This window comes from Orbicella faveolata, unplaced genomic scaffold, assembly GCF_042242905.1.
Source record: "Orbicella faveolata isolate gen_17 unplaced genomic scaffold, um_ofav_v1 contig_14, whole genome shotgun sequence".
NCBI classification, from domain to species: domain Eukaryota; kingdom Metazoa; phylum Cnidaria; class Anthozoa; order Scleractinia; family Merulinidae; genus Orbicella; species Orbicella faveolata.
In genome coordinates, this window is record NW_028301541.1 from 301,471 (window position 1) to 329,038 (window position 27,568).

Below are 27,568 nucleotides of genomic sequence, written 5' to 3' on the forward strand. Positions count from 1 at the left end.
TAATAAATTCTCAGAAATAAGTTAAAAGATAAATTTATTGTAAAGGGATTGATATTTTAAAGGCAGAAAGATTTTGTTGTTCTTTATTTTGTTTGTTTTTCAATGTGTTGAAAAAACATTTTTCGGGTAAAATGCTTTAAATTTATATTTTTTGTTGTTTTGTTTGAAATGCAAAGGTATCTCTGTAATTTCTTTTTTATCTTGCTGAGTAAGTCTAGTTAGAAAGTTTTGTTTGTTGATGGAATTGCTTTATGCATAGTGGAAAACTGAAATTTTGGTCTCCCTAAGGTTATTTTTTCTATTCATTTCTTGTAGAAAAATGCATGTTATGGCGCCTAAAATTGTGCAGATTCCTGCTCTTTTAAAAAGAACAGAAAAAAATATTGACGATCGGGACCTCCCGGTCCCTTGTAGTTGCGAAGAGACAACTTAAATGAAACAACGGCGAGGAATAGCGGCCGTCGACGCCAAAGGGTGTGCGTTACCACAAGACCACATTGGCGATTTAAGAAATAGTGTGCAAAATTAACGTAGAAGTAGGTTGGCTGCTATTGTCTTAAGGAGACAATTGAATGTTCAATTCTTTTGATATTGTAAATTAGTGTTATGCCCAGGAGATTTTTTATTGTACTAATTTTATTGTTGTTTTTTCTTGCTTTGCAGTGTTGGATGTTGTGTAGATTGATTGAGAGTAGAAAACGTTTACCGTTGTTTGGATCGGTAATGCTTGTTTACGTGTAGAAAACTTTGGGTTGTTGTTGATTGTAGAATGTAAAGTTTAAATAATAAGTAGCGGTAATAATTGTAATTTACGTGTAGGTATGATTTGGTTGGGATTTATTTTAGTATTTAAAGTGCAAGTAATTCTTTTTTAAATTTAGGGCCATGGTGTGTTGTTGAAAATTTGAATACAGATCTTTTGTTTTTATTTTTCTTCTTGAGGTTTGGTTGTACGTTTGTAGGTATGGACTATTTTGGGCTAAGTATTTGTTTTGGGTTTTTGAGGTAATTTTTTAAGATGTTAAAATGTAATTTGTAGGTGTGTATGTTGTGTGTTTTATGTGAGATTGGGGAAAAATTTGTCAGTGTCGATCTAGTGTATGAGAAAAAATTTTGTAAGTGTCTAATTAGTAAATTTTGTGTGTAACTATTTGAAAATATTTTTGTAAGTGTAAAAGTGTATGAGAAAAAATTTTCTAAGTGTAAAAGTGTATGAGAAAAAATTTTGTAAGTGTAAGTGTGTAAAAAAAATTTTGTAAGTGTAAGTGTGTAAAAAAAATTTTGTAAGTGTAAAAGTGTATGAGAAAAAAATTTCTAAGTGTAAAAGTGTATGAGAAAAAATTTTCTAAGTGTAAAAGTGTATGAGAAAAAATTTTCTGTCTAACTATTTGAAAAAAATTTTCTAAGTGTAAAAGTGTATGAGAAAAAATTTTCTAAGTGTAAAAGTGTATGAAAAAAATTTTCTAAGTGTAAAAGTGTATGAGAAAAAATTTTCTGTCTAACTATTTGAAAAAAATTTTCTAAGTGTAAAAGTGTATGAGAAAAAATTTTCTAAGTGTAAAAGTGTATGAGAAAAAATTTTCTGTCTAACTATTTGAAAAAAATTTTCTAAGTGTAAAAGTGTATGAGAAAAAATTTTCTAAGTGTAAAAGTGTATGAAAAAAATTTTCTAAGTGTAAAAGTGTATGAGAAAAAATTTTCTGTGTCTAACTATTTGAAAAAAATTTTCTAAGTGTAAAAGTGTATGAGAAAAAATTTTGTAAGTGTAAAAGTGTATGAGAACAAATTTTCTAAGTGTAAAAGTGTATGAGAACAAATTTTCTAAGTGTAAAAGTGTATGAGAAAAAATTTTCTAAGTGTAAGTGTATGAGAAAAAATTTTGTAAGTGTAAAAGTGTATGAGAAAAAATTTTCTAAGTGTAAAAGTGTATGAGAAAAAAATTTTCTAAGTGTAAAAGTGTATGAAAAAAATTTTCTAAGTGTAAAAGTGTATGAGAAAAAATTTTCTAAGTGTAAAAGTGTATGAGAAAAAATTTTCTGTCTAACTATTTGAAAAAAAAATTTTCTAAGTGTAAAAGTGTATGAGAAAAAATTTTCTGCGTAAAAGTGTATGAAAAAAATTTTCTGAGCGTCTAACTATTTGAAAAAAAATTTTCTAAGTGTAAAAGTGTATGAGAAAAAATTTTCTGTGTAAAAGTGTATGAAAAAAATTTTCTAAGCGTCTAACTATTTGAAAAAAAATTTCTAAGTGTCTATCTACTATTTGAAAAAAATTTCCAAGTCAAAAAGAAAACAGCGACTTCTTCCACCATTACGTGTAAAGACAAGCTGCGGCAAGTTAACTCCGTCTAGCATAACGTGAGCAAGACCAAATCAATGTCAAACACGATAATTTAGAGCAAACGTCATGTAAGACTGAGTACCAGCTTGTCTCTTCACGCGTGTGTGACAATGAGCCGCATAACACGCGATTTGTTTTAAAACTTTTATTTATTTCAAGTCAACAAATAGTGTTTTTCTTGTTCTCTGTTCTTGCTGTCTTTTAATCCTGCAATAGAGTAAAAACTTATCAGCTGCAGAACGGTAAATAAAGTACATGTACAAGTAAAAATACATGGTGTAAAAATATATTTTGAGATCACGAAATAAAAGTTATATGGTAATTTTGTTTGCACGCTTTTTCTGGTCCCTTGTGTATAAATAAAGATTGCATTTTGAATACTAATGAGTATTCTGCGTAAATTTTCCTTAAACAATAGCTCCGAACCTATTTATATTAAAAATTGGCCAAAATTTATCCAACGTCACTGTGGCCTCGCGGTGTAACGCGCGCCCTCTGGCGTCGACGGCCTCTCCCTCGCCGTCGATTTCTTTAAGTTGTTTCTTAACAACTTCCACAGCAAGGGGCTCGAGGCCCCACCAGACCAGTTTTTTTTTCTTTTTTCATTTTAAAGCAGCAAAATTCTGTAAAATTTTAGAAGCCCAGAGATGAAATTTTTCTTTTTACTGGCAAAAGAAAAAATATTTTGCCAGAAAGAAAAACACATCTCTGGGCTTCTAAAATTTCACATAAGTTTGCTTCTTCGAAATGAAAATAGAAAAAAAAATTGTTTGGCAGAGATCGAGCCTCTTGAAGGAAGTTGCTGATAAAAACTCAAAGAAATTGACGGTGAAGGAGAAGCCGTAAACGTCAAAGAGTGCACGTCACATCGCGAGGCCACAGTCTCGTCAAGAAAAAAACATCGACAGCTTCAATAACCGTTTTAGACACATGAAGGTTATCAAGAAAATTCGTCCAAGATTTTTTTCGCAATATTATTTGTAGATGTTGTCATAATTGCTTTAAAACGATCTTCCATTTAAAATGTCACCAAAACATTTGTTTTCCTACTGACAGCCAAAATGTTCCCTCAGTGTTCATTCGAGTTGTCATTCCGAGTAATTCAGATTTAACGAAGAGAGCAAAGAGAGCAAAGCCTCCACAAGCGTTCTCACATTTCAATTTCACAAGAGAGAATTATTTCAAGGCGTTCTCGCGTTTTAATTCCGGTATTTCCTTTGATATATATAAAGTAATCAATCGATTGTGTGATAATGATCATGATCATAAATCGCGTTTTTCTTGAAACTTTTGATGCTATAGCTTTGTGACCTTAACATTGTTTGACTGAAAAAATAAAAATAAAACATTGAGCCAGTGAAAAAAACCCCGTGTTTTGCGTGGTAACATTGCATGTCGTTTGAATACAGACTAAATACTTCGACAAAAAAGCAGAATATTCTTCTCCATCGTTTAATTTAATCAAGGTCAACATACAACCTCCATACATATCTAACTCTAAAGGTTATGAGATTTTGTACAGTATCAAAACAATTCGTTCCCGCCTGCTGACAAGTACATTTTAATCTTATGAGCACGTTTGATTTGCCATTGATATTTTAAGAAGAAATGATATTTTAAGAAGAAATAATATTTTGATCACTGCTGGTCACCGATCACCAGTGTAAAGGTTGGTACAAGTTTCGTTTGTAAGTTCTAAATGGTCAAATCGGACCATTGTGACAAGATGATATAAACAACTATTCTTAGCGTAATATTATACTAATCTGCAAAAACCAGAAATTGCATTTTAACTCATCGGTATACCAGAGATTTGCTTCGGTAAGGAGATTGGAGCTAAACTCATTGTCATCGAGAAAATAAAACAAAACAACGGACAAGCTTTCTGCCAAATTTTACCTTCTTAGAGGCTCAAAGCGAGTGTTGATGCCAACCGCTGAAGAATCATTGATAGTTTTAACTTTGCTTTTCAACTTAAAACATTGTTCACAACACAAATACGAACATTGTAACATCAGAAACTCGAGTGAACAAAAACGTTCAATCTCTTGGCGTAAAATACAGGTGCTAAATGCATGATCAAGTGGATTAAAATAAACAAAAAATTGGAACTTTTTAAAATTGATCCGAGTTCAATATATAACATGGAAGTGTGTTGTGAAAAAAGGCTGCCGAAAACAACTAATTTTTTTTGGTAAGCACACCCTGAAAACAATTAAAGAGTTCAATGAGAACGATAGAAAACCTTTTATGTGCTTTGCAATGTTGTGTTTTCATTTTTCTCTCCACGCATAAAATGATCTCCCTACTACTCCAATCAACTGTCACTTGATATCCGGAGATACAAGCCTTTTCAATTCTCAAATAATTCCACAAATTGATTCAAAACAAGAAATTGAAATGGGCTAAGAAACCTATTCTAAAAGATCTGTACATGGGCGTGTTATGTAAGCAAGTTGAAGTAAACTATTTAAATAAAATTGTATAAGGTTTTAAAACTTATTTTCAAAAAGTTCCATTTTGAGTTCAAAAAGTTCCATGTTCACTACAAAGCATTTTTGGTAAGAAAAGTTTCATCTTCTGTTAAAAAACATCCATTCTTGCTTGTAATGATCTTTTTCGAGTTGAAAAAAGTATTTTCGTTGCACAGTTTCCAATTTTAGTTAAGGAGTTCCATGTTCAGTCAAAAAGCACCTCCTGAGATGAAAAAGAGAATTTTCATTTGGAAGTCTTTCTTTTTAAAAAAAAATTATTCATTTAAAAAGGGTGTCCATAGTAGTATTTTTCCTTGGAAAAACTTCATCATCAGTTAAGAAAGATCCATGCTTACTCTCTTGAGTTATAACGTCTTTTCCTTCGGAAAAGTTTGGCTTTAAGTTAGAAAGTTCCATGTTCAACTTAATGCCATTGTTTCACGGGAGAGGTTTACCACGGTCACTACTAACCGAGGTTTCATAACTTAACCAAAGTTATTAGAAAAGCTGTTTACACGGAACTAATTAACTAAAGTTGGCAGCATACAACGGACCGTTTGAGGTTTGAAGCTATTAAAAAACAATGAACTTTCTGACTTCACTAGCAGAATGCTCCTATGCTGAACAAAGGTTGCTGTCGATTTGCAGGCTGTGATGTCGAGACAAACTCTCCTAAATTATAAAGCCTTGTAGATGAATAGTGGAAAAGAAAATTTTGATATCTCACTGAACCTTTTCCACAAAAAACTGAAATGGTATCTCCCGCAGAGCCCTGGCTGCATAGATGTTTACTAGTACTTCTTCTTATTCGGGGCCACTTAAAATTCTAACATTTGATTTTCTCCTCCATTGACCTCAATTGATTTTTTCCTCTCTCTTTGTGACCAAGAGGTCTTCTTCTTGTGCCTGCATGTACACAGCTGCTGAGCTACTTAGCTTCTAACAGAAAGGAAATGCTTACGGCACTTGACGATGAAAGGGAAATGGCAGTCCGGAATTTATTTGCCTAAACAGGAGTTAATTTAGCTTTTCTGCCCATGGACTTGAAACCTACTTTTATTAGGAGGAATCTTTGTCTATTTTTCTCCTCTTTACACGCTGAACACGTGAACATGTGCTGCCAAGATTTCGCGACAAAGTCTACTGTTCCGTGGTTACTGTCAGTTACAGAGCTCAACCATGCCTGCTGAGGCATTCAACTGTCCACAAACCTGGGTTGGCTTACTTTTGATTTTGCCAACGTTTACTGAGGTTTACTACTGTTTATGCGATTAAAAATTTCATTTCAGTTAAGTTAAAATAAAACCAAGGTAAGCATCTCTCATAGTAAATGGTTTGAACCCAGGAGTATCAGTGGTTCGTATAGTGTGATCATCCGGGTGAGGGCAGTTCTGAAGAGAGCTGTTGTTGGTGACTGACGTTTCAACAACCTCAGCGGAAGTCATCGTCAGAGTCAAGTGCATAGTTTCTGTCAGTCGATGATGTTATAAGTCTGGTCCGTCGAACATGATTGGTCAGTTTAGCCATGATGGTATTGGCTGAAAGACTCGTAAAGTTTGTCATCAGTCATTGGTGGGTTTCGATCCGTCTATTGTTAGCCAAATTGATCGGTTTTTGGTCCGTCTACTGTTAGTCGGTTTTGTTTCCGTCATGGATAAGTCGTTTGTAAGGCGCCGGTAGTTGTTGACATCTGTTAAGTGGCGTTTGTTCTAGGTTAGTGTACCAGCCTTCCAGAGTCAGTCGTTGAAAATAGTTTGTACTGTAGGTTAAGCAGTGAGCAGAGTCCCAGTCAATGTTGTGGCTTGTCAGTTGATGATGTACAGCAATGTGATTGTTGGCATCACCATTTCTCGTGGCTCGTTTGTGTTACGTCAGTCTCGTGTTAACGTTTCTGCCAGTCTCATCAATGATCTTGTAAACTGCTTCCTGTCTGTTGTTAGGTTCGTCCCTGTATCTCACGTTGGTCAGTAAGTGTCGTAATGTAGTTGTAGGTTTGTGGGCTACATGAATGTTGTAGGGCTGTAGGATCCGTCAGACGGTCTCGGAAGTGCCCTTAATGTAAAGTATAGTTACTGTAGTAACAGGCGTTGGGTTCCTGTTCATGGCGTCAGCTTCAGTAGGTCGGTAAATGTTTCGTCTAATAAAGTCAGTGTTTTAGTTGTTTTTGTGAAAAACACGTTCAAGGTATCTGTTTTCATTGAGTAAGCTGTCCGGTGTGTCACAACTAGTTGCGCTCGTCTCGTCAAAGTCTTGATAGTCGTGGCTTTGTGTGAAGTTGGGTTGTAGGTGGATTTGTCAAGTAACCTGTCGGTATGCGTCGGTTTTCTGCACACTGTCGTTCGCAGTTCGTTGCTGTCGCAGCTTACCAAACAGTCTAGAAAAGGAAGTTTTTCATTTCCTTCAATCTCTTTAGTAAACTGGATGTCGGCGTTCTGTTCGTTTAGGTGGTCGTGAAAATCGTCAATTTCGTCTTTGTGAACAGCGGTAACGGTGTCGTCAACGTAGCGTAACCAAAGCAGTATCGTTTGTCAGCAAGTTGCAAGGGCACGTTCCTCCACGTGTTGCATCACAATTTCTGCAACAACAAAAACAGGGGACCCCATGGCTGTTCCATGCAACTGTTTGCAGTGTTTACCGTTATACTGAAAGTAAGTCGATGTAAGGCAAAGGTTCAGAAGTCCATGATGTCTTCTGTCGGTAACGGTAGTTTAACGGTAGATTGTTGTGCAGTGATCTCGGTACACTGTAATGCCAGTTGAAGTGGAATACTGGTGAACAGTGATTTCACATCAAAAGACACAAGTTAATAGTCGTCGGGTATCTGTCCTGTCTTAATAGTGTCAATAAAGTTCTCTGTAGATTGTAGTTTGCGTCTCGATTTGTCAGTAAGGGGTTGCAGTATTGTCATCAAGTACTTAGACAGTTGATATGAAGGGGACCCACAGAATGACACTATAGGTTTCATCGGTATACCAGATTTGTGCAGTTTCGGTAGTCTGTCAAGTTTCGGTGGTGAGGTACTGAGCACCTCAGTCGATAGTAGCGTTGAGTGTCAATAGCGTCAGTCTTTTTAAGCATAAGTATTTTGTTGTTAAAATTACGTTGAAGTGCTGGCATCGGGTCGCGTTTAAGTTCTTTGTAAGTTTGTTTGTCGTTAACAAGTGCGTCCATTTTGTCGCAGTAGTCAGTCTTGTCCATAACAACAGTGACACGTCCTTTGTCAGCTGGTAGTATAACAATGTTGTCGTTTTTCAGTCATTTGAGTGTTTGTTGTTCGTCTTTTGTCAAGTTATTGTCAGGTATAGAGGCTGATTGTACCGTGGAAGCAATTCTGCTTCTGATGTTGTTATTGGCAGCTTCTGATAAGTCTTGCTGACGAGACAGAACCGCCTCAACACTAGATACAATAGACTCAGTCGGTATCCGCTTAGGCGTCACTGAGTGTTTTAGACCGTAGAACAGTACGTGAGTTTCGGTTTTGTCTAAGGGACGGGAAGAAATATTCCTGACCCAGTTATCGTCGGTTTTCACTTGACTCTGAAGATGACTTCCACTCAGGTTGTCGAAACGTCAGTCACCAACAACAGTTCTTTTCAGAACTACCCTCACCCGGACGATCACACTATATGAACTACTAAACATCTCTCGTGAAAACACAGGTTTGAAAAGATCACTTTTGACTCAAAAAAAGTATTTTCTTGGTAAAGTTTCATCTTTAGTTGAAAAAATGCATCTTACTTAAAAGGATTTATTATATAAACACCAGTGAAATACCAGGTGAGCTTTCGCACAAAACATATCTTCACGCGTGAAAATAACAAAAAATGTACTTAAATGTGTTGCTGTATGATCGAAACATCATCGGATCTTCCTCGAAAATTTATGGTGATCTTCGCAAATTGTTTGCAAATGTTTGGAACTGTATCTCTGGCCTTCCAACAACTTCAGAAATCTTAAGAAAACAGTCAAAAATATGTCATTGGTACGTTTATATAATAAACAAAATGATACATGGCTGCTTGTAGCTATGGAATTTCTCTTCTTGTGTTCAACTTTATGTCTCACTCGTTCGCTGCAGTCACTCGTGAGATATAGAGTTGAACACTCGAAGAGAAATTCCACATCTACGCACCCCCATGTATTATTCTCCATCTCTTTGCCCTGACAAAAGTACCTTCGCCGGGAAAGCTTCATTTTGAGTTGAAAAGTTCCATATTCACTCAAAAAGAATATATTTTGAGTCGAAAAAAAGTATTTTTGCTTGAAAAAGTTTCAACTTCTCTTAAAAAGATACATGCTTACTTACATTGATCTGATTTGAGTTGAAAAAGTATTTTCGTTCGAAAAGTTTCAATTTGATTTAAGAAGTTCCATGTTCACTTACATATTGATTTTACAACATGCCTAATCTGCATCTGAGTAACGAGTCAGGTTTCCATCAGCACATCTTTATAACTCAAACCATGATATGCAGTTCCTTTCAGAAATCCAAGGATTTTTTTTGTCGACTGCCTTTTTGGAGGATTTCACAGAACTTTGACACAACGACCACTGTTTGGGTGATGTCTGACGAGTAACTACTGCAGCATTAGGTAGGCTTCCAACCATGGGACTGGCATGAGACCACATCAACAGGTCCATAAGACCATATTTCTGTGCATAACCCTTGGTGAAGGAGTACTTTAAACCATTCCAGTGTACTGTTCACAGCATGTTTCAGTTAAACCATCTACTTGCATCCTATAGCTTTCTGACCTGGGGGTGAGGCATGGGTTGCACTAGAGCGAATTGTTTGTTTTACCAAAAATTGGGTGAAAATTGGAGCTTTTCCTAATGCGACCCCTACCAGCAAAATTTGCAAAAATATGTCAGTGGACCAAAAAGATCAAAGACGCTGTAGTGTATGGGTGGGACAGGCAGATTTTTCCAAAATCGCCCAAAGAAAACAAAAATTCATTAAGCATGTCAATTGCATGTTTACTAAAGAAAATTGATGGACAGTATGCCTTCACGAGAAAGAATCACTGTTTACAAAAGCATTTAATCAGTGTTTACACACAAGAATTTAGCCTTGCCGTGTGGCTTCATGTTCGACCGGAAAACGAACCCCTCAAAAAATTGGTCAGTGCCGATATATTTGGGTCTTTCGGACCGACCAAAAAAAAATTTGCTCTGGTGCGACCCATGCCTAATTCAACTAACAGACACTGACAATCTGCCAATCATACTGTAAATTGGTAGCAACTTTCCACTCTGCAGTATGGTCACTTGAGATCGTTTCTTGTATGGTTGTGGGTTCATCAATCTCGCATAGATGAAAGGCAACATGATGCAAGTAGTGGAATGTGGTGTCTGCATGTTCATCGTAACCATACCTGACAGGTGCTTTCTGTGTGCTTTCAGACTTGCAGGGTTTTGCAGCATGTAGTCTTCTAATATTTCTTCATTTCTGCATCTTTTTCCTCATGTTTTCTATTAGCAACTGCATTCTGCTTCGCCTACTTGGCCTTTTGGTCTGGCTCAGTTGTAATGGCTTGCTTCTGGCCAGAATAGTTCTCATTACACTCAACATATCTCTGGATACGAAGCTTTCTGTCCGTTTAACATCATGTTGTCGCCCACGAAACAGATCTCTTTTACTTCTAGTCTAACTAGTTTAGTTGTCCATCATCTCGCACCAGGTCATGTGCTATAGATCCAATTAACCATAAGTAGCCCACAACTGGTTTCTTTCTCTACCACCGCTCATAAGGAGTTTCATTCTCTTTTAGTGCCATCATGGAACGGCAGTTTCTCACATAAGCAGCCAAGAATCTTCAGCCCAAAAGATCTTCAATAATCTTGTATGTGCGATCATCAAGCCCACTGACTCCACCAAATTCAGATTCAGACGTTCCGATACACCGTTCTGCTGGGGTGAGTGTGGCACTCACTGTCAACTTATGTCCAATTTCTTTATCCTTCAGATAGTATTGGAACTCAGTAGACAAATACTAGCCACCACTGTCCATTCACAAAGTTCTTATTGCTTTGCCGACATCGTTGGAAGTTGTGGCTTCAAAATCTTGAAATTTGTCGGGCACTCCTGACGTGTGTTTCATGAAGTGTACAGCACTGCACCAAGTGTAATCATCAGTAAACATGTCAAAATGCTTTGCTCCTCTGATCAGTCAGATAATGTTGTTTAGCTGCAGACTTAACACTCCCAACAGACTCCATTAACACTGCACATAAACATCTTCACCAAAGTCAGAATTTCTGGTTTCATCTTTAGTTGAAAAATATACATGCTTACTTAAAAGGATCTCTCTGACTTGAAAAAAAAAAATTTGCTGGAAAAGCTTCATTTTGAGTTAAAAAGTTCCATATTCACTCAAAAAGAATCTCTTTTAAGTTGAAAACAGTACTTTTGCTTGAGAAAATTTCAACTTCAGTTGAAAAGGATACATACAAGAATTTGGTTTAAATACATTGTTTACGTTCGAGTTGAAAAAATACTTTGTTGGAAAACTTTCATATTGAGTTAAAAAGTGCTATGTTCAATTCAATATTGATTTAACAAAGATGCCTAATCTGCATCTGAGTAACAAGTCAGGTTTCCACCAGGACATTTTTGGTATCTCACACTAAGATATACAGCTCCTTTCAGTTATCCAAGGATTTGTTTTGTGGAATGCCTTTTTGGAGTATTTCACAGAAATTTGACACAACTACAACTGCTTGGGTGATGTCCGGACGAGTAACTATTGCAGCATAAGGTGCTGTAGGCTCCCAGCCATGGAGTACCATGAGTAGGGCTTTCCACAAGTTGCTCGAGATTTCCCAAAAAGTTGCCCGCAATTTCTCGAAATGTTGCTCAAAAAAGTCAAAAGTTGCTTTTTGTAATGAAAGTTGCTCAAAAATTTCTAAAAAACAAAAAATTTTTTGTTGCTCTCCTCCTTTACTTAGTTTGATGCAAAAATACGCAAATTGTACAACAAAAGTAAGATTTCTAAGCATTTTTGTGCAATTTTGCAGCATAACCAGCGTTCCTAAATAACATAGTCCTCAATCAAAACCGAATATTAATATTAATGTTGTAAAAATTCTTCATCGGAGACACTCAAGTCAATCAAGTGTGAATCTCCGTCCACCATTTTGAATTTCCTTTTAAAAAAATGCTGACCTAGCAGCCCGGCTGCATCCATCTTGCACCCATCATCAAGGGGCAAGAGGGGAGGGGGATCTGGCTCCTTTTTTCACAGGAAATTCATAAATTGTCTCCTAAAACACTGTGAAATATAGAAGCATGGCCAATTTAACCAGCAAAAGCTGCTCCGATTTCTCAGAATTGATAAAAAAACTAGAAATTGCTCAAAACGAAAAAAGTTGCTTGAAATACAAGAAGTTGCCAAAAAGTTGCCGAGTGTGGAAAGCCCTAACCATGAGATCACATAACTGGGTCTGTTAATTGATACCATATTTCTGGGTACCACGTGCTTTAAAACATGCAACTATACTGTCCACAGCATGTTTCAGTTCAACCATCCACTTGCATCCTATTGCCTTCCAACCTGGGGGTTATTCAACCAACTTCCATCTTGTTTACGATCAGCCAGTTGTACTCTGATTCAGCAGCAATTTTCCACTTTGCAGCATGGTCACTTGACTTTACTTCTTGTATGGTTGTGGGTTCATCAACCTCACATAGACAATAGTCAACCTTTCTTCCTTTCTACTTCTCCTTCATCGTCTCTCGTGTCATGTGCATTCTTCGCCTCCTTGACCTTTCAGACTGGCTCTATTGTCATGGCTTGTTTCTGGCCAAAATTGTTCTCAAAATCTCTCTCTTTCCATTGGAAAAGGTCTAATCTGAGTTAAAAACTACCATGTCTGATCAAAAAGGAAGTCTTCTGAGATGAGAAAAGTATATTTGCTTTAAAAAGCTTCCTCTTTAGTTGAAAGAGTTCATACTTGCTTAAAAGGATCTGTTCTACGTTCAAAAAAACATTTTTTGCTTGCAAAGTTTCATTTTGAGTTTAAAAAGTCAATGTTCACCTAAAACAGGATCTCTTTTTGAGTCTAAAAAGTACTTTTGCTTGGAAAAGTTTTACCTTTAGTTGCAAACCTTTAGTTAAACAGAAGTACTTTCGATAGAAAAGTTTCAATTTGAGTCACAAAGTTCCATGTTCAGTTAAAAAGGATCTTTTCCGAGATGGAAAAAACGATTTCTACTTAAAAGTCTCATTTTAATTGAAAGAGTTCCATCCTTTTGAAAAAGCTACCTTTCTACTTTGCAATGTTTCATCCCTTATTGAAAGATTGCCTAGTCGACCTAGTTCAACAACGAGGTAAAAAACAACCTTTCGATTTCTAAAAGTTCCATTTCAAAGTTCCATCCTCTAGAAATTCCATATCCATGTAAACTTCGACTTTTTGATTTAAAACCTGTTTTACGTTAATTGTGCTACGTCCAATTTTAGATGAAGACGCCTAGTGTTACAATGCCTATTTGAATTGGAAAAAGTTGGTTAAACGTCAACTTTTCGAGTCAAAAACGTTTTAATTGCATTTAAAACATTCACTGTCATTTCCAAAAGGCTATATTTTTGATTTCATAGTTTTATTCTAATATGCAAAAGGTCCACTCAGAGTTAAAATCGTTCTTCCTCAGCTGAAAAAGTAGAACTTGCTAAAAAGACTAACATTTAAAAACATCTTCATAGGAGCTGATAAAGTCGTATGTTTGATATAAACAAAGTTCAAAGTTCCATGATAAATTCAGAGTTTCATATTCAGTTCACAAGGTAGTCTTTTAAGTAAAAATTTTCATTTTTCGTAAATACGTTTCGTAGTTTAAAAGAACTCAGTTTACTTTAAAAAATCCCCTTGCGACTTGAAAGCCAAAAATATTGCATTTAAAGTTGAAAACGTTCACATTCTTTCAACTTAAAGTCTTGATCATGAAAAATTCTTGAATTCAATCGACTACACTACCACAGCAAAACTTACAGGAAACAAAAACTCAATTGATGATTTATCACACAATCAATATTTATCACACAATCAATATTGATGACTATGTTGAAACAACATTTTTTCCTTTTTCAATTTGTATTTTTTCCATCAACATTGCAGTCAAAACTGTGCTACTACTAAAACAAAACATTTTTCACGATTTGCAAGTTTAATAACTCGTTTCCATCCCATGTTGCATCGTTTAAGTGAGCTGTTTCAAATATGTTTTTATATGATCACACACAATCGTCCAATTTAGCTTTAGATGTCAAACATGCAATTTCCGTTATTGCTTGTTTTTCATTTTATAGTTTTCCTAATCCGCAAAACTTTTCAATCCCACATTGGTGTCAATCAGCTTTGGAACAACCGGACGCGGGAAATTTGAGTAACAATGATGTCGATAGCTATGACAACATCTAACGAAACAATTGATATTTTTCTTTTCCCTGAAAAATCTAGACAATTTGTCTTTTGGCAGAATACAGAATTTGATCATGATACTAATTTGATGTTTTGCAAACGACGGTAACAAAATGTACCAAGATGGTAAATGCGTGTACAGAGGCGCTGAACTTTTGTTGAGGCCGTGGCTTCAATTCCTTCCATAAAACAAACAAACAAGGTACTTACATTTTGCCTAGTTCCATTGCTTGCTCCAGTTGTTTTCCATCCTCCGTTTTTGCTTCCATCCTTGCAATCCTGCAGATTGAAAAATTTCATTTGATCAAATACACTAAAAACGAAAATGAAGAACAGCTGAGAGTCTGACGTCTATTCAGAATTTTGTCAAACTTGTTAGCTTTGGGATAATTATATGATATTGAAAAGGAGGAGGAATAAAATGTTTCAGAGCAAACATTTTTCCAATTTAAAACTGTGCAAGTTTTTTTTTAAGGTTTGCTCGATCTTTCTAAGCCCACGTTGTTCTCTCTCTCTCTCTCTCTCTCTCTCTTTGTTGTGCAGGATTATGTTTGGTAATTGACAACCCTTAAAAATATAATAGTTCATACCTAATTAAAATTACACAATGTGAAGTCAGGTTAACTCACATTTTGCCAAGTTCTTTTGGTTTTATCCATGTGTTTGCTTTTGTGAATCTTACTCCACCTTCACGCTATCCTATGATAAATAAACACCATTATTTCATCAATAAATGTTCAGCACAACCAAAAAGTGCTACTGTCGCCTTTGCCTCGATACACGCAAATATTCTCTTCAATATCGAGCATTATGATTTTTCCAATTGTTAAAATTAATAACTAGCATTTAAGAGTTTTAAACTTGGAAAATCTTGAGATGGCTAAACAAAATTCTAAGACAGCAGCACTTAAATTTAATTTGGCTTTATCAACTGGGTTGATAATGTGAATTGGCCACTGTAAAGAGATTCAAAAGCTGACGTTTCTAGCATTAGCCCTTCGTCGGAGCGAATTGAGGAATTGTGGGTTGTGTGTGGTTTATATACAGAAAGATGGAGCTATGCTATTGGTTGGTGCATAAATTAGTTGAATGGAAATCGTTCGTTGATACTGTGAGGATTAAGGTACCGATTTGGAAAATAAATTCTTGTTCTAGAGTTTTGCGGTTCTCCGTGCTTCCTTGATGTAGGGAAAGGCCGCAAACTGCCATATGTTGCTTACACCCGTAAAATGATTGGGGAGATTAAAGTGTCTCGCGACTGGTTTAGGTGCGTTTTTGTCATCTTTCTCTACGTCACGAAGGTGTTCTCAGAATTGGTCGCCTAGTCGTCTCCTTGTTTCGCCGATGTATACCTTTTTGCGAAGAGTGCAGATTATGCAGTAGATGACATTGGCCGAGGTACCGGTGAAATGATCGGTGATCTTGATGGATCGCTTGCGTCCCGATATTTTCTCAACATTGCGAATGAAAGGACATGTTTTGCACTGTGCGCATGCGCATTTAAAAGTTCCGGGTTCATTACTTGTTTGGAATGTACATCTGACTAAAAGGTTACCTACATGTATGTTTTTGTCGTGTTTTAGTTTAAGTTCAACTCTAGATTCATAAAGATTTAAAAAAGAACTAAATTTAGTCAGAATACTGCATGAGAAATGGAGCATTTCAGAGGATTATAGGGCATGGTTGAATGACTTCCAGTTCTAGGTTGTTCACTAAGACAGTATTGCAAGTTTTAATACATCTCCACCTCCAAATTTAAAGACCAAGTATTGTTCTTTCTGGAAGCTACCATGGTTGTTAAGAAACACCTTCTACATTTTACACCAAGTTGCCAGAGGTGAACTAGCTATTAGTTCAAGGTAGTGCTAAAAGCCTAACATTCGTTTGAAGAGCTAGATCAATCTAACTAGTTTGGCGAATTTTGAATTGAATTTGATCACTTCAGCGTAATCTTAACAACGTGTTCAGCATGGTTGTGGAGTATCAGCAATAAACACCACAGAATAAGGTAGAAAGAGCAGTAGAATTTTTTCCATAAAAGTAACGGATCATCACTTTGCAGGAAGTGAAAAGCTCCATGCTTACCGAAAAGCATGTGCTTCGAGTTTTCATTTTGAGTTGAAAAGTTCCATGCATACTTAAAAGGATCTCTTGAGAGTTGAAAACAAGTATTTTCGATGGAAAAGGTTCAATTTAAGTGAAGAAAAGTTCCATGCTCAGTCAAGATCATCTCTTCTGAGATCAGAAAAAAACATTTGCTTGGAAAAGTTTCATCTTAAGTTCTAAAAGTTCCATGCTTACTTAAAAAGGATATCTTTTGAGTTGGAAACAGTATTCTTGCCTCACAATGTTAAGGTGAAAACGCGTCCATGAAAAAGAAGTATTTTTGTTGGAAAGTTTCAATTTGAGTTTAAAAATTCCATGTTCAGTTAAAAATCTTCTCTTTTGTACGATCGCTTAAGGAAAATTACATGCTTATTAAAACGATCTCCTTTGATATGAAAAATAATCTTTGCTTGCAAAAGATTCATTTTGAGTTAAAAAGGATCTCTTGTGAGTCGGAACTAGTGAGACAATCTCAGATAGTGCAGAGCGCAATTGATAGCTCTGATACAGTAGTCCCATAAGTACTCACCCCTGCTCGGTTCACTTCCGGTTTGTGTCTATCTTGGTAGTCTGCTACGGCTTTTCCCCTTTGCAGTGTGTATGTTTCAAGGTTGTATTTTCATTCAAGGTCCAAACATTACGCACAAATTAATTACTACTGGTGCTTTAAGTTGATTTTCGTTCATTTTAAATTCAACAATACGCTGAAGTAGCAAACGTGACAATTTAGCTCTTCACGCCAACTTTGTAACTTGATACTTTTGTTTTCCTCGCAAAGCCATGTAATATGAAACCCCTGTTTTCTCCAAAACATACGGAAGATGTCCTTGTTTTTTGGAGATAAATGAAAGAAAGTTAAATATGTGATGTAGTGATGAAGAAACGGAACAGAAACGATGTTTTACTAAAAATGCAAATTTTTACCGATGAACAAGAACTAATTTAATTATCAGATGGTCACGAAATACCACTTTCTTTTTCTGTTGCCACCTTTGTTGTTAACAATAAAACAATTCAAAATTAACACACAACGAAATTGATGGCTGAGAAGCTTTTCAACGAAAAGTATTGAAGATAAACAGCGCTACTTGGCCGATATGAATGAGTCTCCTCAAAGACTGATTAAATTAATTTGAACTTTCATTAGGTGCCACGGCGTCTGCAGCAATATTTGAGCATTTTCCTGGTTTCTTTTGTTACAAATTTACAATTTGCGGAGTATTAAAGCCACTAACTTGAGAACTTTTTGGTCTCTCTTACAGACACAATTAAGGCAAGAAATAAACAAGTCGCTAAGGAGAAGCAATATATTTGAACCCTGACAAGCACACTATTGTAGATTGAAAACAGCAGATGATATTTGTTGAACCGACCTGTTTGTAATTCTAAAAGCTACGCAGCCACAGTAACGTTTCACTTTTGCAATAAAAAGGGACAATTGGCGCTACCTGAAAAATAACTGCCGTCTTTGGTCACATGACACGATATATAAATTACTGCGTGTAAAGATAGTGTATAACACTAACAATGCTAGAACGCATGCGTCTTACATGTTGAGCTCTACCATAAGGAAAACCACTCAACATTTGTGCGTGATTCCGTATGCAATGTATCCTTCACCTAATATAGAAGCCACGAACCCTAACTAATCTACGCATGCGTTTAGGGCAAATTAGTTTTGTTCTAAGGAGAATGGTACCACAAGGAGAGCAAGGGGTTACCTGAAACAAATATATAGCTTTGCGATGTTCAAAGTTAAGCGACGGCGATGGAATGTGTTTTACGTAGAGTACACATGTACCTTTCCCACCCTACTCCCACTACTTCCTTGCCTCTAGACTAATTAATTAATTGAAATTAATTAATTAAACAAACATTAAAGTTTACACCTTAGCGCCATAGGGCCATAGTGCCATAGCGCCATAGCGCCTTAGTTCCTTAGCGGCAGGCAACCCCCATAACCATCCCAATAGTGCACTCTGCACTAAAAAGTATATCTGCTCAGAACGGTTTCATTTGGATTTCTTGAAGTTTCATTCCACACTTATTTGAAAAGTAGTCTTTCTATCTGACGGTGATCCATTCTTTATTGAAAAGATTTCTAGTCCAACTAGCTCAAAAATTAGTCGAAATAACCTTTTAGGTTCAAGAAGTTCCATTTCCAGTTCATAAACTTCCACTTTTTGATGTAAAAGTTTGGATTTTGGTTTTAACACCATTTCTAAGTTTATTCCCATAAGTCCAAGTTTAGCTGCACAAGTTTAGTTTTACAACGCCCACTTGAATTGGGAAAGGTTAACTAAAACGCCATCTTTTCTAGTTGAAAACAATTTATTTGAATTGAAAAAGGTCACTCTCATTTGAGAGAGTGATATTTTTGGTTTTAGTCGGAAAGTTTCATTTTATATGCAAAAGATATAAGTACTACGGCAATAAGGTGTAAACTTTAATGCTAGTTTAATTAATTAATTTCTATTAATCAATGAGTCTTGCAGGAAGTGGGGCTGGGCGGGTAGGTACCCGTGTGCACTACGCAGAACAGGGCATTCTTACGTAGCGTTTCACATAACATGACAAAACTATATATATGTTTTCGCAAATCTCTTGCTATCTTTGTGGTGCTATTCTCTTAAGAACAAAAGCAATTGGCTTGAAACTTATGAGCAGATTAGTTAGCGTCAGTGTCAACTATATGATAGGTGAAAGATACATTTCATACAGGATTTCACATAGACATCGAGTGCTTTTCCTTGTGGTAGGGAACAACATGTAAGACGTAAACAAATAAATGACCTCTTTTTTGACTTCCTTTGGAACATTAAAGGTGATAAGATCAAGAGAAACGTTATCACCCAAAACTATGGCAACGGAGGACTTAGAATGATCGACATTGCTTCTTTTCATAAAGCCCTTAAGTCCGTGTGGATAAGAAAGGACCTGAACGAAAATAACAAGGGGAAATGGAAACTTTTTTTGACGCTGAGCTCGAAAAACTTGGAGGCCAAACTGTTTTTAGGGGCAACCTTGACATACAAGACTCGAAGAAGCTTGCTAACAATCTTAGCCCCTTTCTAAAAGAGATTCTCGAACTATGGTCTGAATTAAACTATCAAGGCTCGATAGAAACGGTAGACTCCTTCCTCACACAAAGCTTATGGTATAATTCTTTGATTAGAGTTATGGAAAAACCGGTTTTCTATAAAAGTTGGTATCAAATGGGCATTTCTCATGTGAATCAAATCGTTAAGGAACAATAAGTACTTTCTTGTCACCAACAGAATTTGAAAGCAAGTATCATACCAAGGTTTGCCCTTTGAAACTCTATGGAATGACATCTACCCTCCGAGAGCTCTGGAAAAATCACAAACCACCAATTGTACCACTAAATTGTAAAGAACAAGAGTCTTTCACAACCGCCTTTTTGAAATCGAAAAAGCCCAACAGACTAGCTTATCAAGAACTGGTGGAAGTAAAATGTAACTATAAAATTTCTAGTCAGGAGAAATGGAGCAAGGTTTTCCCAGAAGCTCGTGATTTAATCTGGCATAACGCATACATGACTGCTATTAAATGTACCAAAAGTACCAAACTGATTAAATTTCCATTTAGATTCCTTCATCAAACTTTGGCAACAAACGTATCTTTAGTCAAAATGGGATACAAAGATGACATTAGGTGTACATTTTGCCACGAGGAAGCTGAAAATTTCACGCATCTTTTCTGATTCTGCAGCAAAATATAACTTTTCTGGAAACACCTATTGCTTCTCTAAAGGATTGTAACTTTTTATCCAACGACTATCTTCTAAACAATCTTGTCGTCTTGGGTCTGAAGTCCGATACCTCCAAAAACAAAGCTGCGTTTTGTTACTTGCGAGATTCTACATTTGGCTTTGCAGAAGCAAAGGAACTATTCCAACTATTGAAAATTTTAAGCCTTTTTTAAAACAGTATAAGAAAGAAATTGAACCTTTCTCTCTTTAGTAACCTTTTACCAGTTTTCAGTCTCTCGCTCTTTTTCCACTTTCCTTTCTACCCGACATTCCCTTCCTATTTTCCTCACTTCAATATTCAAAGTATATAAAGCTAAATTTAATCGCTTTGATCTCCTTTGAGTTAGAAGCTCCGTTCACTAAAATTTACCATACATCCCCGCCCCCCTTTATTTTCTGGATTTTGTAGCGTATGTAATCCGTAATGTAAGTAAGTAAAGCGTACAGTATAGCATTATTAGTAGCGTAAGTATCTCACATTGTAAGTAAGTACTGTAAGTGTTGTATTGTAAGTAGAGTATAGCATTGTTAGTAGCTTAAGTATCGCACTTTGTAAGTAAGTACTGTAAGTGTTGTATTGTAAGTAGAGTATAGTATTGTTAGTAGCTTAAGTGTCGCACATTGTAAGTAAGTACTGTAAGTGTTGTATTGTTAGTAGATTATAGTATTGTTAGTAGCGTATCTCACATTGTAAGTAAGTACTGTCTTGTAAGTAGAGTATAGTATTGTTAGTAGCTTAAGTATCGCACATTGTAAGTAAAAAATAATCTCGCGCCTTTAAAAAAAACATGTAAGACGCATGCGTCCTAGCATTGCTTTTGTGATAAACTCAGTTCTCGAGTTCAGATCCGCACGTTTTTGTGTTGTTGTTGTTGTTGAGCAATACCACACTCGTTTTGACTGGAGATAGCAGCTGTATTTCAGGTTAGGTCAGTTCTCCCTTTTTAGTGGAAAGAACGCTACTGTGACTGCCCGTATCTTCTGGAATCACCCCTAGCTTTATTCAAGAAATTTCATCTACTGTTTAATAGCTATCGTGTATTTGCCAAACATACTACTTCTCCTTAGCAGCTTGTTTATTTCTGCTTCTGTGAAAGAGCAAAAAGTTCATATTCAGCCGAAACTTTCCCGCGTTAGTTACATGTGAAACTAGTAAATTTGTGACAAAAGAAACTTCGCAATTATTGCCTCAGACTCCGTGGCACTTACTGAAACCGCCAATTAATTTCATCAGTCTTTAAGGTAACTCGCTCACCGATGTAGAATATAATTTCGGTCAAGTAACGATTTCTACCTTCAATAATTCTCATTGAAACGCTCCACAGTTGTATTAATCGATAACATTGTGAATTAGTTCGACGTGGTTTTGTTGTTAACATCAAAGGTGGCAACAGAATAAGATCACACTATTCCGTGACCTGACGTGAACATTTGATAATTAGATTAGTTCTCATTTATCGGTGAAAAGAAAATTCGTGTTTTGAATTAAACAAAATCGTTCCTCTTCGATTTTTCAGCAGTGAGTAAAAAATTACACGTCTGTCTTATCTTTTCGAGGAAACAAGGGTATCATGTTGCATACATTGTACCTTGGCGAGGAAAGCAAAAATATCAAGTTACAAACGTTGGCGTGAAAAGTAAAATTGTCACATTTGCTACTTCTACGTATTTTTGAATTTATGAACGAAAGTCAACGTAAAACACCACAAAATTCAAAACCGTCTTGACAAACGGTAATTGTAACTTATTTTTGGGCCTTGAAAGAAAATACAAACATGAAACATTCACACAACTAAGATTATGTCTTATCAAGTTTTTGTCGGCTCATATTCTGCAAAGGGGAAAAGGGCTTGTTGAATCGACTACCAAGGGAGAGAGCGGCAGGGGTAGGGACCTGGGCGACTACTGTATCAGAGGCCTAAATTGCACTCTGCACTACCCGAGATTGTCTCACTAGTTAAAACGTAAAAAACAAATTTACTTTAAACATCGTCTAAGAGTTGAAAAAGTCCCATGTTTAGATGAATAAAGTCTATTATTTTCAGTTCAAAGTTCCACTGTTTATTTCAAAGAGTTCCATGTTCAGTTGAAAAGGTAGTCTTTTGAGTTGAAAACTTTTCGAAAATTAGTTTAGGAGATGATCGAAAGATCTTGTTTTAAAAAGAAGTAGTTCTCTTGTGACTTGACAGGAGTTGTATTATGAATTGAACAAGTTCTATTTTTGCTTGGAAACTTTCTCTTTAGTTCTATTACGATTTTAGAACATCGAATTAATATTTTTAGGATAGGGTCTAAAAGTACTCACGAGTGACCACGAGTGACCATGAGTGAGGTTACATCAATAAATGTCAGTGATGTTATTATAACGTAAATTTTAAAGTCATTGTAAGGTCATTTCATCAAATAATGATATATTCACCAAACCGAGGCTATTTACTGGTGTAGTAATCAGAGATTACAGCAGTGGTTGTGCGTTCGCAATTCAATTTTTCAGTTCCTTTACAAATATTGGCTGTTTAAATTATGTTCTTTGATGCTTATTGCGTGGCCTATTTCATTTGTGAAAGCGAAGAAAAATACAAGAGATTTTATTAAACAAAGTGAGGCTCAAAACTTTTGCATGTTTTGTCTGATCGAACAACAGATAACGATCTGCACGTGAAGTTGAACAAGCAATGAATAGATTAAAAACTTGTAAAACTATAAACTTGTAGGAAACTTTAAACTTCCAGGAGGAGCATTTCTTTAAACTTGTTTTTTTCACACTGAACGTTCAATTTCAGAACGCCAATGCTTGTAACAAATATTCCTTGAGAAAACATAGTTTATAGTCAAAGAGTGCATCACCAAAAATTTACTTTGCATTTGTATTTTTTTTTTACACTGCTCGAATTTACGACGCCTTGTTTTCAAAAATGAAAAATGTTAAATTAGTAATGAATAACCACAAATCACGGCTTTGGGCAAACTACACAAACTACACATTATCGGACGTGTTCTAGTTAAACTAGTTGCGTTCATGTGGTGTAACTCAATCCTAGTCCAGTGCGTTCAAAATTTTTTGAGACGACCGTATTCACCGATTTGTCCTCCCTGTACTGCATCAGGGGCAAATAACAACACGAGTGCATGCAAGCAGTCATGAGTTATCTTAATTAGATCCGATGCCAGTCCATATGAATAACGCAAAGCGCTAGCTACAGTTTGGCGCTGTGATTTTTGACTACAAGTAACTGAGCATGAATATTTTGTAGCTCGGCCTTCAGAAAATATATCATAGTCCGTTCCTGAAGTTTCCAGCCTCACTTTATTTGATAAAACTGCTCAGATTTTTCTTCGCTTTCACAAATGAAAAAGGTAATATGATAAGCCTGAAAGAACATAAGCTCAACAGCCAATATTCGTAAAGGAACTGAATAATGGAATCATGAACGCAGAGCCACTGCTGTAATCTTTGATTACTACATCAGCAAATAGCTTCAGTTTGGTGCATATGTCATTATCGTGATGAAATGACCTCACAACGACGTCATAATGAGGTCATAATAACATCACCGACATTTTTTGATGTAATCTCACTCATGGTCACCCGTGGTCACCCGTGGTCACCCGTGGTCACTCATGGTCACTCGTGGTAACCAGTGGTCACTCATGGTCACTCGTGGTCACTCGTGGTCACTCGCGGTCATTTGCAAATACTTTTAGACCCTATCATATTTTTAGTTACAAGTTCCCTTTCAAGTTGAAACGTTCTATTTCAAATTTAAAAGGTTTTCAGTTTACAAAGTTTACTTCCTGGGATAAAAAGTATCACTTTTAAGTTAAAAAGTCCCTCTTGAGTTTAAAAAAATGAATGAACTACACTACAGTGCCAAACCGTGCAAGACACAAAAACTAGATGGAAGATTTTTTTACGACTGATCACAAAGTCGATTATTTTATTCAAATAACATATTTTTTTGTGTTTTTCCAGTTGGTATTTTTTTACGCCAACATTTTCAGTCAAAACTGTAAAGGTCCATCAAATATACAGAATTTCAGATCACTCTAGAATTAAGGAAAGATCGCGACAAATTTTGTCTTCACCAAATTTTGAATTTGCTAATCACGTACGCACTTGAAAACACCAAAATATCTGATAACCACAAGAGTCAATCACGTTGAAAACTAACACCATCCTTTGGGTTCCTTTCCTGGGAAAGTGGCCTTTAATTATCAAGAGATAATATTGCTTCGGTGTTTTATTGCTTTTATTTTTTTTTTGGTCGTTCAAGCCATTCTGTTTGCTTAATGACAGTTGCTGCTTCTCTTATGCCAATGGAGATTTTATCTCCTAAGTCTTCAAATGGTTTTGGAGTTGCACAACCGTTTCGTTCACAGAAGACGGCGAAGGGTTCGATCTTATTTCTTCGTCATTCTCCATCTTCACAGCTCGACTGCCGTGCAAAAATTAAATTTTTTGGCGGGCTTCTGCTGAATGTATAGACTCTAAAAACCGAGATCAAATTTCCTTGATTCACATTTTCAGTCAGATTAACGTCTGCAAACGGTAAAATCTGACAGTTTTGATGCTTGACAAAAATTTGTCCTGCTCCGAGGCAGGACGACGGTGCTTTTGAAGTTTGGTAGGGCTTGACAAAATTTTGGTAGGAAGAAAAATACCGTACGCACTTCTAGAACAGAACTGATGACAAATATTTCTGCAAAATAAACAAAAATTCACCTTGTGCGTACGGGCCTTAACTCAGCCGGTTTTAGCAAATTGAACCAACTACGTTTGAACGGAACAAATCAAAATCATCACAATTTCACGCAAATATCCAGTTTAAAACTACTCTGCCACCCCAGCCCCAACTCCCTCCAGTACTAAACCAAACAATTTTGAACGATTTGCAAGTTTTAACAAGTCGTTTTTACTCCATGCTGCCTTTGGTGACCGAACTGTATCAAGAAATGTTCTTATACGAGTATGATCACACCTCATCGTCGAATTTAGCTTTAGGCCTCAAACATGGGATTTCCCTTATGGCTTGTTTCTCCTTTTTTTAGATTTCCTAATCCACAAAACTTTTTAATTGCACGCTAGTGTCAATCAGCTTTGGAACAACCGGACCCAGGGAGATGTCAAATCAAGAGCTTAACGCTATCTAATACAACGAAAAAAGGAAGTCAAAAGTTCCCTTTTCTTTTTGGCATGTATAGACAATTAAGTTTGTCTTTTGGCAAGTTACAGAATTTGATCAAGCTAATTTGGTGTTTTGTAGACGACGGCAACAGAATGTACCAAGATGGTTAATGCGTGTACAAAGTCGTTAAGCTGTTCTTTGAAGATATTACTTCAACTCTCTCAATAAAACAAAAAATCAAGGTACTCACCTTCTGCCGAGTTCCAATGCTTGCTCCGCGTGTTTACCATTCCAAGCTTTTGTTTCCATCCTTGCAATCCTGCAAATTGGAAAAATAGGTAGTGTCTAGTTCTCAAATACAATTAAGAACGACATTGAAGAACGGAAGTTGACCTCTATTCAGTGTTTCATCAAAAACTGTTAGCTTAGGGATATTTATAAGATTTTGAAAAGGGGTGGAGTTCTTTCTGAGTAAGAATTTTTCCGATTTCAAATTGTGCAGGATTTTGACAGATTGTTCGACATTTTCTCTTCGCTCGCGTTGTGCGTTTTTTGTTTTGTTTTTTTCTATCGCTGACTGTTGTACAATATTATTTTTGGTGATTGCCCGCATCAAAAACATAACAGTTGGCACCTAAATAAAACTACATAACATGAAATACAGGTCAAGTCAACTCACATTTTGCTGGGTTCTTTTGTTTCTATCCACGTGTTTGTTTCTGTGAATCTTGTTCCACATTCCCGCTATCCTGTGATATAAAAGAAACATAACTGATTCCATCGATAAATATTCAGCACCACCAAAAAATGCTTCTGTTGTTAACACCACTCACATTTTGATTGTTTTTTTTTTCTGACTGTCCAAATGCTCTTCCATTGCAGGTCTTTAACGTCCACCTCTGCTATCTTGTAGATAAAAAAAACAAACAAACAAACAAACAAACAAAAATGCTTTACTACGAAGATTTAAACAAGAATAAATTAGCAACATGAACAATTTGAGAAGCCTTACTTCACACAAAGGGCTGCCAGCAACCTCGTGGATTTGTCTAGCTGCGTAGTGCTCTAGCACAAGGCATCAGAAATCTAAAAAGAAACGACAACAGGAAGGATTGGTGGGTTTAATAATGATAAAGATGGTGGTTGTAAGCGAACACCTTATAAAGTAAACAGCAAGTTACCAACGGTGAACTATCAAACAGTCCAAAATAGCGCTCAGTAAAAGACTAACGTTCGTTTGAAGAACAAGAACACGAAAAAATATATAGTAAAAATATTCAACATTCTAACTAATTTGGCGAGCTTTGAATTAAAAATGCTCACGGTAATCTTACCAGCGTGTTGAGCACGGCGTGTAGTCTCTCCTGTAAAAATTGAAAAGTAAAGCGAAAAGATTTGTCAAATTTCTTCAATAAAATTCATCTAAAAAGTTGTTTCGACAAACATTTTTGTACTTCTGAGAGAGAAAGAGCGCCGTTGAGCAAACGGTTCTCCACCTTACCTCGCGTGACGACATCTCTGTTCTGCTAAACGTCTGAACTTTCGTCATGTCCTGTTTCTTCAACTGAAGCCAAACGTTCTTGCGTTTTAGAATAAACTTTCTAGCCATTTGGAAGTCATTTTGTCAGGCAGGAACAGGCGAAAGAAGTTGAATTTCTACTTGAAGACGTGAAGCCGAGCAGGTCGCGGCCACATGTCACACTGAACTGAGATGAGATGCAAAAATGAATACATAATTAATTTTATGATAATCCTAACATTGAATAATTTAACACTGGTCCTTCCGAGTCTCGTTAATTTTACGGAAATTTACTGCATGAAAAAAAAAAAAATTATGATTTACAATTTCTCAAAGTACTCCAGATTGTGGGTGGAAAGGTCCCTTTTTTACTTTTACTTAAAATCTCTTCTCAGCTCAATTGGAAATTAGAAGAACTAGAAGGCTTTTCAAATCTTGAGCAATCTCTCTATCCCGTCACGCTCCCGTTCTACCTGGCTCGTACCCGGCTAACTCTTGAGCCTTCATCAGTTTTAGGTACACTTGATATTGTAGGGCGTGATTTAAAATTAACAACAAACGCTCCCCGAGATGTCTGCGCGGTTACAAAGACTGGTTCCTTTGCGTGATTCCCAGCAAGCTTAGGGGGAAAGCCGCTGGTGGTAATGTGGCCCATGTTCGATAACTTTAGGGATGGACCATTATTTTCATGGCGATTTCCATAAAAAAATAGCAACAAGAAGCTATTTCTCAGAAAGAAATATTGTTTCGTTTCCGCAAAGATATTCAAAGTCTGAGAAAGGCCGGGGTTTTGATATCTTGTGCATGAGAA

At 36.3% G+C, this 27,568-nt stretch overlaps 1 protein-coding gene, 1 long non-coding RNA gene and 2 pseudogenes across 7 annotated transcripts in view; 1 reads left to right on the forward strand and 3 right to left on the reverse strand.

Moving 5' to 3' along the window:
- The window catches only part of LOC110062730 (uncharacterized), a 35,335-nt gene extending 32,673 nt beyond the window's left edge, over window positions 1–2,662 (forward strand). For all 3 annotated transcript variants that reach the window (XR_016206291.1, XR_016206292.1, XR_002298148.2), the window contains one exon: window positions 664–2,662. This is a non-coding gene — a long non-coding RNA (uncharacterized LOC110062730). The remainder of the gene's footprint in view (window positions 1–663) is intronic.
- The window catches only part of LOC110062732 (uncharacterized), a 39,164-nt gene continuing 14,066 nt past the window's right edge, over window positions 2,471–27,568 (reverse strand). For 3 of the 4 annotated variants that reach the window (XM_089286098.1, XM_089286102.1, XM_089286099.1), the window contains exons 8-16: window positions 26,740–26,944; window positions 26,573–26,602; window positions 26,251–26,324; window positions 26,072–26,144; window positions 25,918–25,987; window positions 25,489–25,557; window positions 14,864–14,933; window positions 14,445–14,513; window positions 2,471–2,547 (exon numbers count right to left, since the gene is read on the reverse strand). The gene's annotated coding sequence lies outside the window, so the exon portion shown is untranslated. Of the gene's footprint in view, window positions 2,548–14,444; window positions 14,548–14,863; window positions 14,934–25,488; window positions 25,558–25,917; window positions 25,988–26,071; window positions 26,145–26,250; window positions 26,325–26,572; window positions 26,603–26,739; window positions 26,945–27,568 lie in introns of all 4 variants that reach the window. The other variant, XM_089286100.1, reaches the window with a different exon arrangement.
- LOC149113554 (uncharacterized) lies at window positions 5,781–8,070 on the reverse strand (annotated as a pseudogene).
- LOC149113555 (uncharacterized) lies at window positions 15,203–27,412 on the reverse strand (annotated as a pseudogene).